Consider the following 9,866-nt stretch of genomic DNA (forward strand, 5'->3'; position numbering starts at 1 on the left):
AAGAACGCCGAAGCTTTGTCGGGGATTGAACGCATCGTATCGACACTTACATCACAAGAAAGAGATGAAAGATAACTTTATTTTGATGGGTGTTCATTTTTTGTTGAATTTAAAAAGTAATCATTTAATACAGTTTAAATGTTTACAAATTAGAGTTAGAGTTCAACATGTTTAATAAAGACCATAAACGTGAACACTACAAAATACCAAAACAACAAATGAGAAAAACCAAAACAGTCCTATCTGGTGCATAGACACAAAGACAGAAGACAAGTACCCACAGAATATGGCTGCCTAAATATGGTTCCCAATCAGAGACAACGATAGACAGCTGCCTCTAATTGAAAACCAATCTAGGCAACCATAGACATACAAACTACCTAGAAAGGAAACAGCCCCATGAACATACAAAACCCCTAGACAAGACAAACACATACATCACCCATGTCACACCATCACCTAACCAAAATAACAAGGAAAACAAAGAACACTAAGGTCAGGGTGTGACAACACTTCAGATATTTCTGAATACTTCTTATGATATTTCTGATAGTGAATGATTATTGATAGTGAAGGCTAGGTCAACTACAATAAGAACATAAACGTATTTAACACAGACCTGCAGATGTCCTCAACAGTTTCTTCTCTCTTTTTTTGGCAAGCCTTACTCGCAAAGGCCTTCCTAAGTAATACCATCCATCAAATATATGACTAGACACTATGTAGCCCAAATTAACAATATCATTTGTGGTAGCCGAGGAATTAAAAGCTACTTTTGGCATGTGTGAGATATTTTTAGTTCCAATGAATTGAAGTAGTTTTCAGTGTTCTCTCTGTGGGGCAGTTCAGATCTACCTGATTCTAGGGTTGCTATTAGCAGCACTAATAAAGGCCAGATTGTGGGAAAACTGGTTGTTAATGTGACCCGGCTGTGCCTCGCTGACAGACGTTCCCACCAGCGGTGGAGGACAGAGGGGCTGCTCTATTTTCCTTTCCACAGGAAAAATGGCATCAGCTCCCACAGAGCTGCAGACGCTTTACCTGCACTATTTTCCCCTGAGAGGTTTAATAACCTCTTTATCTTGATATCAACTACATTACATTCACTGACTCTCAGAATGAACATGAGGCCTTGGCCTTTCATTGGCTCCTGCAGCATGTAACTTAGCAAATATACATTCAAATGTGCATTAGTTGTCTGGCATAAATGCACAAAGTCCATGTGTAATGTGGTACCTGTACGTTTAATTGCCTGTGAAATAAAACCCATGATGGTTTTTTTTCCATTCCACCTTTGATGGCCCCCAACTGGTGCAGCGGTCTAAGGCACTGCATCTCAGTGTTAGAGGTGTCACTACAGACCCTGGTTTGATTCCAGGCTGTATCACAACCGGCCGTGATTGGGATTCCCATAGGGTGGTGCACAATTGGCCCAGCGTCTTTCAGGTTAGAGTTCGGCCGGGGTAGGCCATCATTGTAAATAAGAATTTGTTCTTAACTGACTTGCCTAGTTAAATAAAGGTTCAATAAAAACATATTGTCATTGTAGGTGTGATATTTCCAAAACATCTCAGAAATTGCAGGAATTAGCCTAATTAGATTTCCAGGTTGAGATGTAGATTCATGTGGGTTTCAGCTGTATACTTTAATTCTGTCGCTAATCCCAATTGGCAGATCAAACAAAGAAGCCTGTGAGGGGAGCATCCTCTGAGGCTCCACAGTGGCCACTCGTGCTGCATCTAGTTAGACAATTTCCACCTAAATTATATTTTCAACCCTCTAATTAACATCCAGCTCTTTAGCTTGAAGCCGAAGACACAACAGGAGTGCCTACCTTGGAACATGCCGGGCTCCGACCCTCTCTATTAATGAAACAAGCGTGAGACTGTCTACTTCAAGCTGCTGCTGAGCTACTGCATGACGGGCAATTTCTCCCGGGCCTGCTTGGTGCCAGAGCAGCGGGTGAGGGGTGGGAAAACAGCAGCCTGGGCAGTGTTGGCACACAGCCGTATGTAGCATCCTGCCTATTAAGATAAAAAGGCCTTGCCCCTCACCCGTGCCATAAAAAACAACTCTACCCCCAACCACTTTGCTAATGATTGCTGTTTTATCCCTTTTGTCCCCAGAACTCCTCTAAAGAATCTTTATTTCAACCATATATTAACAACACAGAATCCAGTGAGATACTTATTATTTTATTCACAATGAGAATAAGCATAGCCGTCAAATCCATTTGTGTCCCAGTGATTTTGAATGGCACCCAGCATGCTACATAGAAATTCAACATGAGGCCTGAGCACTTATTACCTAAGGCATTTAGAAATGGGTTCGAGCTGTTTGACCTTAACTGTCCCGATTCCTTCGAAAGTAGTAAAATGACAAGAAAATCACTGCTGTATACACTAAAACGTCAGGGAGCTAGAACACAAGGGAATTGAATGTGCTTAGTCATGTTTACCAGACCAGTGCAATTCTCTACAAGCAATAGTATTCATGTTTGATACTCCAGTACCTGGGAACCTTAAATTTACCATAAAAATGTACTCTTCAATCTATTCTAGGAAAACGATAGCTGCCTAATACTCCCACAAACACTCATTTACAGTGATCCACTGTCTTGAGAATCCATGATATTGTAGCTGAGGTGCTTATTAGAGCCAGCATCCCTCTCAGCAGGACAATGTACTTTATCATAATCATCTCGTCTGCCTTTCACGCTGCTACTACTTGGTAAACTACCTAGATTATGTGAAGGCCATGTGCTGTAAATGGATCCAAATTGTTCTGTCATTACTGCTGTTTTTACTCCTGTTGTTTGTTAATCCTACAAATATTTTTTTTTACATTGGACTAAATTATAGAAGTTGTCGGAAACTGATTTGTCCCTCATAGTGAATAAACAGAATTTGGGAGAGCTAGTTGAGTGTTGGATTTATGATGTAACAAAAATTATAAAGTTGCATACAGGTCACAGTACACTGCCGTGTTACAAGACCTTGTTCTGGGTAATTACATTTTATAGACCTTTTTGCTTGAAGACTGGAGTTGGAAAGTGAAGATCCTGGCCCCTGCAGTGTAGTGTGTGTGTGTTTGTGTTTGTCCGTGTGAGAGAGAGAGAGAGAGAGAGAGAGAGAGAGAGAGAGAGAGAGAGAGAGAGAGAGAGAGAGAGTTAGAGTTGCAAATACCAAGCATGGTAAATTGTCTACTATTTTGACCATTAGGCCATTTAAATTTGTCTGTTAGGTCTGGCTAGACACACTCTTGATATTACTGGACAATGGAGGATCCTCCTAGGGAATTATTTTTGGAAGATTGTCTAATTAATATAAGAACAATAAACATGAAAGGACTGCAGAATATCAGGCAGGCAGAGTGGTGTGGTGTGGTATACAGTCTGTGGAGGGTCAGACTAAAACCCTGGAAGCCATAAATTAGGGTAGCTTTACTTGAAAGAATATTTAATAGTGAGTGAGTTCCTTTGGTGAGTAAATGAGGGTTCCGTTTCTGTACATACTATAAACATTAAAATGTATTTTATTGAATAAAACTGTTTTGTGGACATCATTGTGACTCTGCTTCATTGATGGGCATCATTCCCCGAATCATAATCAAATGTGCACTTAAAAAATCAATTGCGGTATTTTTGCTTGGGGTTATCGTTATATGAGTAAAAATACCCAGGTGTTCCCAAATTTACTTGCATGTGATTCTTCTGCTAACCACTCATCTCTGCTCCATTTACAACAATTTAGGAGAATGTTCAGGGCAGAACTGCCAGGCTATAGGTGTAAGGACACATAACAAATATTCTTACATAAATTCTAAAATTTGATTAATAAATCCTCTATGGGATCAGTGTCCCCCCAGTTGAGCTAATGTGATTATCATGACGTTGTATGTAACAAGAAACTTTCCCAGGACATTATATGTCGACTACTGTGGCGGGCCGGGCGCAGTGCGCACTAACCAAGGTTGGCAGGTGCACGGGGTTTCCTCCGACACATTGATGCGGCTGTCTTCCGGGTTGGATGGCGCTGTGTTAAGAAGCAGTGCGGCTTGGTTGGGTTGTGTATCGGAGGACGCATTACTTTCAACCTTCGTCTCTCCCGAGACCATACGGGAGTTGTAGCGATGAGACAAGATAGTAGCTACTATCTTAAAATTCTAAACAAAAAAATAAAATTTATCAATAAACCAATTACGCACATTTGGGCAGACTTGATACAACATTTTGAACAGTAATATAATGGTTCTTTGGATCAGTCTAAAACTGTGCATATAAAGTGCTGTCATCTAGTGGCCAACATCTAAATTGCACCTAGAGTCCTAAGTCATATAATGGCCTTTCTCATGCATTTCAAAGATGATGGAACAAAAAAATAAATAAAACACGTTTTTTTTTCATTGTATTATCTTTTCCCAGATCTAATGTGTTATATTCTCCTACATTAATTTAAAATTTTCACAAAATTCTAAGTGTTTAATTTCAAATGGTATCAAGAATATGCATATCCTTGCTTCAGGTCCTGAGCTACAGGCAGTAGATTTGGGTATGTCATTTTAGGCGAAAATGGAAAAAAAGGGTCCAATCCTTTAGTTAAACACTGAATATTTATTCTGTAGCCCTTTCCTGCAGTCAATGACTTATTTGGCCTCATGGGTAGAATGTTATTAATATTTAATAAAGATATGTATTTATTTTTCTGATAAAATAATCAGTGTTTCTATGTCAAACAGTTTTGTTATATTTCAGTCTTCTGTGATGTACATACAGTGTAATATTGGGATGATAACTCAAAATTGAATATGTTTTATCTGACATGGTACAGGTGTCTTGTTTTTTTAAGCCCATAGCCATGTGTGTGAGGTGTATTCTTTTGCTTCAAAGTAGATTTTTTGAAGACTTCCAAGAATCTCTCTGTGTGACCCTGACTTATCCCACTGCACAGCAGGTTAAAAAGAGATCCTCCTTTTCTATGTCTCCTTTTAAGCATATACCACATTTTTTTCTCAGGGAATATCATTTAGGTATCCAGTACATGATTTTAAAATATACTGAATACTGTACATGAAGAGTACACCGTGGGTGGCTAGCTGAAGAAATAACTTCAGCCTTGAACCAATATTTCAGTTGGATCTCTCATGCTTTCTTCTGCAAATAATTTGCTTAATATTTTTTTTAACGATTTTGTAGTATTCTTATATCACTGTAGTAAGTCACAATATTTGGTTTCCAAATTCAGGGACTTGTATATCGCATGGCATAATATTTGAGTTTTGAGTTTTATTTTGGTTGTGTTTGGCCTGAGTGGCGGACATGATTTGGCAGAACATGTTGTAATAACTTAGAGTTCTCTGTAAATATGTGTTTCCATGACCTTAGGAATTGTCCAGGAAGCCACTGAAGGAAGAGCAGAGACCTATTAGTACTACATACATCAAAGATAGCGGTGGTAGCACAATACATACAACCACAGAGGAGCGACTCGAGCTATACTTGAGCTATGTTTGTTTACAAAGCTTGGCCTTGTCTAACCAATGTACCAAGTATCAAGCTACTATTATCACACTGTACTCATGAATGTGCTCTTTGAATGCGAGGATACTTATGGAGTTGGATAAGAGTGCATAAACAGATGTGGTCCTCTCCTCTGGGTCTCCAGGAGTACAGTGTACCCGAAGTGTACTTCTCTAACACCTTCGTGTCCTGGTTGTCCTGGTGTGTGCTGCCCCCCTCATCCTGATCCTGCTGTGGCACGGCGGACTAGTCCCAATCCCCTGGGAGGAAGAGGAATGTTTTCCCAGGGAAGCTCCACTCCAAAGAACCCATCCCTTACATAAATAAAACATCACTATGGATTAATGAGGTTTATCCCACGCAGAAAAGCTAACTGTACAGTGTGTCCTACAGTACACAATGTTCTTGACTGTGTGTGCACCACCATGTGTCTTTTCTCTGTCTGGAGTTAGAACCTCTCCATCCCTCTACTGTCATAGGGTTTATTATCACACTTTTTGCCATTATCATGTATCATCAAGGTAATATATTACACTCAGCTACTTTTTCAGTTGATTGTAGATCCGTATAGTTTTTCCTATACAATATTACTTGCTGGAGGTTTAAGGAATTGATATGCGTAATGTAATGTTACTGTAGTATGCCTGATCAGAGCGATAAGCATTATGCTCTATGGGGCCAATTCCTACACATGCCCTTCTTATGCACTTCTCAGTGGTTGTCATGTAGACTTACCTTATGCATCGTTCTGGTGACTGGGTATATTAATACACCACCCAAAGTGTAATGTCTGCATTTAGGTGCCCTGCTTTGCGAGGCATTGGAAATCCTTCTTGGTCTTGTGGTTGAATCTTTTTTTGAAACTCACTGCTCAACTGAGGGACCTTACAGATAATTGTATGTGTGGGGTACAAAGCTGAGGTAGTCGTTGAAAAATCCTGCTACACACTATTATTGCACACAGAGTGAGTCCACAGAGTGAACTTATTTTGTGACTTGTTAAGCAAATGTTTACTCCTGAACCTATTATTAGGCTTGCCATAACAAAAGGGTAGCATACTTATTGACTTAAGACATTTTAGCTTTTCATTTTTATGAATTTGTGATAATTTGAAAATAAATCATTCGACTTTGACATTATGGGGTATTTTGTGTATTCCAGTGACGCAAAACCTACATTTAATCCATTTTGAATTCAGGCTGTACAACAAAATGTGGTAAAGTCAAGGTGTGTGAATACTTTCTGAAGGCACTGTAACGTTTATGTGTGGTCTGAGTTCCATAATGATTCAAATAGACTACAAGTCCCAATGTTAGCCTAATATAATCGACTAAAGCTTGCGACCCTCAGGATCATCCACACAGACGTGACAGAGGAATGAAAAGTAAACAGAATGGAATGAGCCTAAATGTATGCTGCAATTGGAAGAAAACTAACACTGAAGTGAGAGTTATAAATGTATGTGCCTATTACTGACGGTGGCTCTGGATAGTAGCTAATATTTAACATGTTACAAATTGTAAAATAAAATAGAGAAAAGCCTGGGCATATAATTAAAACTTACATCAACTCATACATCAACTCGGCAGGTTCAGCCCTATAACTTGTGTCTCATAATTTTGAGGGCACACAATAACAATTCGGAATAACTGCACAGCTAATTATAGCCGACTTCCCTGTGGAAAAGGGGCCGTAATACCTGTCATGCTGATATGATTTTCAGTTTGTTTCCATATGACTGGTTTCACATTCGCCTCCAGGGCTCATAAAAACAATTGTGTAATCCCCTCTTCCAAACGGATTACTCATTCACCTAGCTCTTATCAATAGCTCTTATATATTTATACATTACAGTGCATGTAGAATGCTGTTATTTCTATCAGGAAAAATGAAGTAGATTATTTTTCCACATGGAACCGATAGGTTCGCTCGACCATATTCAAGGTTTCTCGCACATAAAGGTGGTGGAATTATGAGGGAATTAAGTCAAGGTTAGAGTGTGGCTGACCTTGACACACCTCTGCCACACCTTTATTTCTTAGATCTCCATCCCGGATGAATAGCATGCTATTCTCGTTCATAATTAAGTTCAAGGTCAGAATACACGTAGAGAGAACAATGCGCAAAAAGGGAATTACGCTCCATTTACGAACACTTAACTCGGGTCGGAATCAGCCCCAATATGCACAGGGACGTACACTGTATACAGAAAAGTATGTGGACACCCTGTTGCTGACAGATGTATAAAATCGAGTACACAGCCATGCAATCTCCAAAAACAAACATTGGCAGTAGAATGGCTTTTCTGAAGAGCTCAGTGACTTTCAATGTGGCACCGTCATAGATTGTCACAAGTCAGTTCATCAAATTTCTGACCTGCTAGAGATGCCCGTTCAACTGTAAGTGCTGTTATTGTGAAGTGGAAAGGTCTAGGAGCAACAACGGATCAGCCGCGAAGTGGTAAGCCACACAAGCTCACAGAACGGTATTTGGAAGGAATGTCAGCACAATAACTGTTTGTCGGGAGCTTCATGAAATGGGTTTCCATGGCCAAGAAGCCGCACATAAGCCTAAAATCACCATGCACAATGCCAAGCGACGGCTGGAGTGGTGTAAAGCTCATCACCATTGGATTCTGGAGCAGTGGAAATGCGTTCTCTGGAGTGATGAATCACGCTTCACCATCTGGCAGTCCGACGGACGAATCTGAAATTGGTGAATGTCGGGAGAACACTACCTGCCCCAATGCATAGCGCCAACTGCAAAGTTTGGTGGAGGAGGAATAATGGTCTAGGGAATTAAGGGAAATCTTAACACTACAGCATACAGTACAATACCATTATATATGATTCTGTACTTCCAACTTTGTGGCAACAGTTTGGGGAAGGCTCTTTCCTGTTTCAGAAGGAAACAGTGCCCCCGTGCACAAAGCGAGGTCCATACAGAAATGGTTTGTCGAGATCGGTGTCGAAGAACTTGACTGGCCGGCACAGAGCCCTGACCTCATCAGTGCCTGACCTCACTAAAGCTCGTGTGTCTGAATGGAAGCAAGTCCCCACAGCAATGTTCCAACATCTACTGGAAAGCCTTCCCAGAAGAGTAGAGGCTGTTATAGCAGCAAAGGGGGACCAACTCCATATTAATTTGGAGTGAGATGATTTTGGAATGAGATGTTCGACGAGCAGGTGTCCACATACTTTTGGTCATATAGTGTATTTTTAAAGCCTTGTGTTAAAGGGCCACAGATCCAAACAGCTGTCACTCAACTGCAGCACAGGCTCAACAGGACTGCTTTTAGCTGGGTTTTGAACAGGCAGATGTGTGAACACAACCTAATGGTTCCTGAGTGTTTGCAAATTCATCACCCTCATACATAGTTGATCTGTGTTTATGTTCGATTACCTGCTGTGTAATCTATTCAGTTTCTACTTTAACTCTCAGTCATGCTCTCCATATCAAGCTATGTATCTTTTAGTGTATCTGCATGTACAGTACTCGTAGGCGTGTGGGGTGGGGGTGTGTGTCAGAGAGAGTGAGAGCGAGAGAAAGAGAGATTGATGGATAGATGGACATTCCCTCTCCATGCTGGAGAGCCCCCGAGAGCTTCCTGTAAGTTTGTTAAAAACACGGATGAGAAGCTGTTGATAACATGATTGTGTGGGCGCCATCAGGGAAGGTGACATTAGAGACAACCTTTAGTGGAAGAGGAAGTCAATCAGTGGAGCAGGAGGGAGGTGGACAGCCAGCAGTGGGACGTGTGGTGGTGCACAGGGGAATCTCTGGCTACAGGCCAGACACAGGAACATGCGGGTAGTCACGGGTGTTATGACTGTGTGTGTGTGTGTGTTTTGACTGTGCACATGTGTGAGCACGTGCGGATGTGTACGTGTGAGTGTGTGTGACCCACTGGTTTAAAAAAAACAAGTAAAGCAACACCTCACGGCACGTGACCTACTTGTTGTGTGTATGTACTGACATGTATGTGTACCTGATAGATCCACACACAAACTACATGTTCATATTTTTAAATGTATGGCAATTGTGAAGTATTTTGCCTGTAATATATTGTTTGTTATATGTTGGGCCCCAGTAAGACTAACTGTCGCCATTGGCGTTGGCTAATAGGGACCCTAATAAATCAAATCAAATCATTGCCACTGTTTCTGTTCCACACCTGGCCAGTGAGTCACTCACTAGTGGTGTCAGTGTGAGCCGCTATGCTCGTCACTCTGATCGTGGCTCTGTTAACCTTTAAGACAAAAGGCCCTGACGTGCTCAGGCTCCTACTAACCTTGTGAGGGGAGGCGCCTTGAATTACATTTATTCTTCTCTCTTCCAACGATGGCT

This window comes from Oncorhynchus kisutch, linkage group LG3, assembly GCF_002021735.2.
Source record: "Oncorhynchus kisutch isolate 150728-3 linkage group LG3, Okis_V2, whole genome shotgun sequence".
NCBI lineage: Eukaryota > Metazoa > Chordata > Actinopteri > Salmoniformes > Salmonidae > Oncorhynchus > Oncorhynchus kisutch.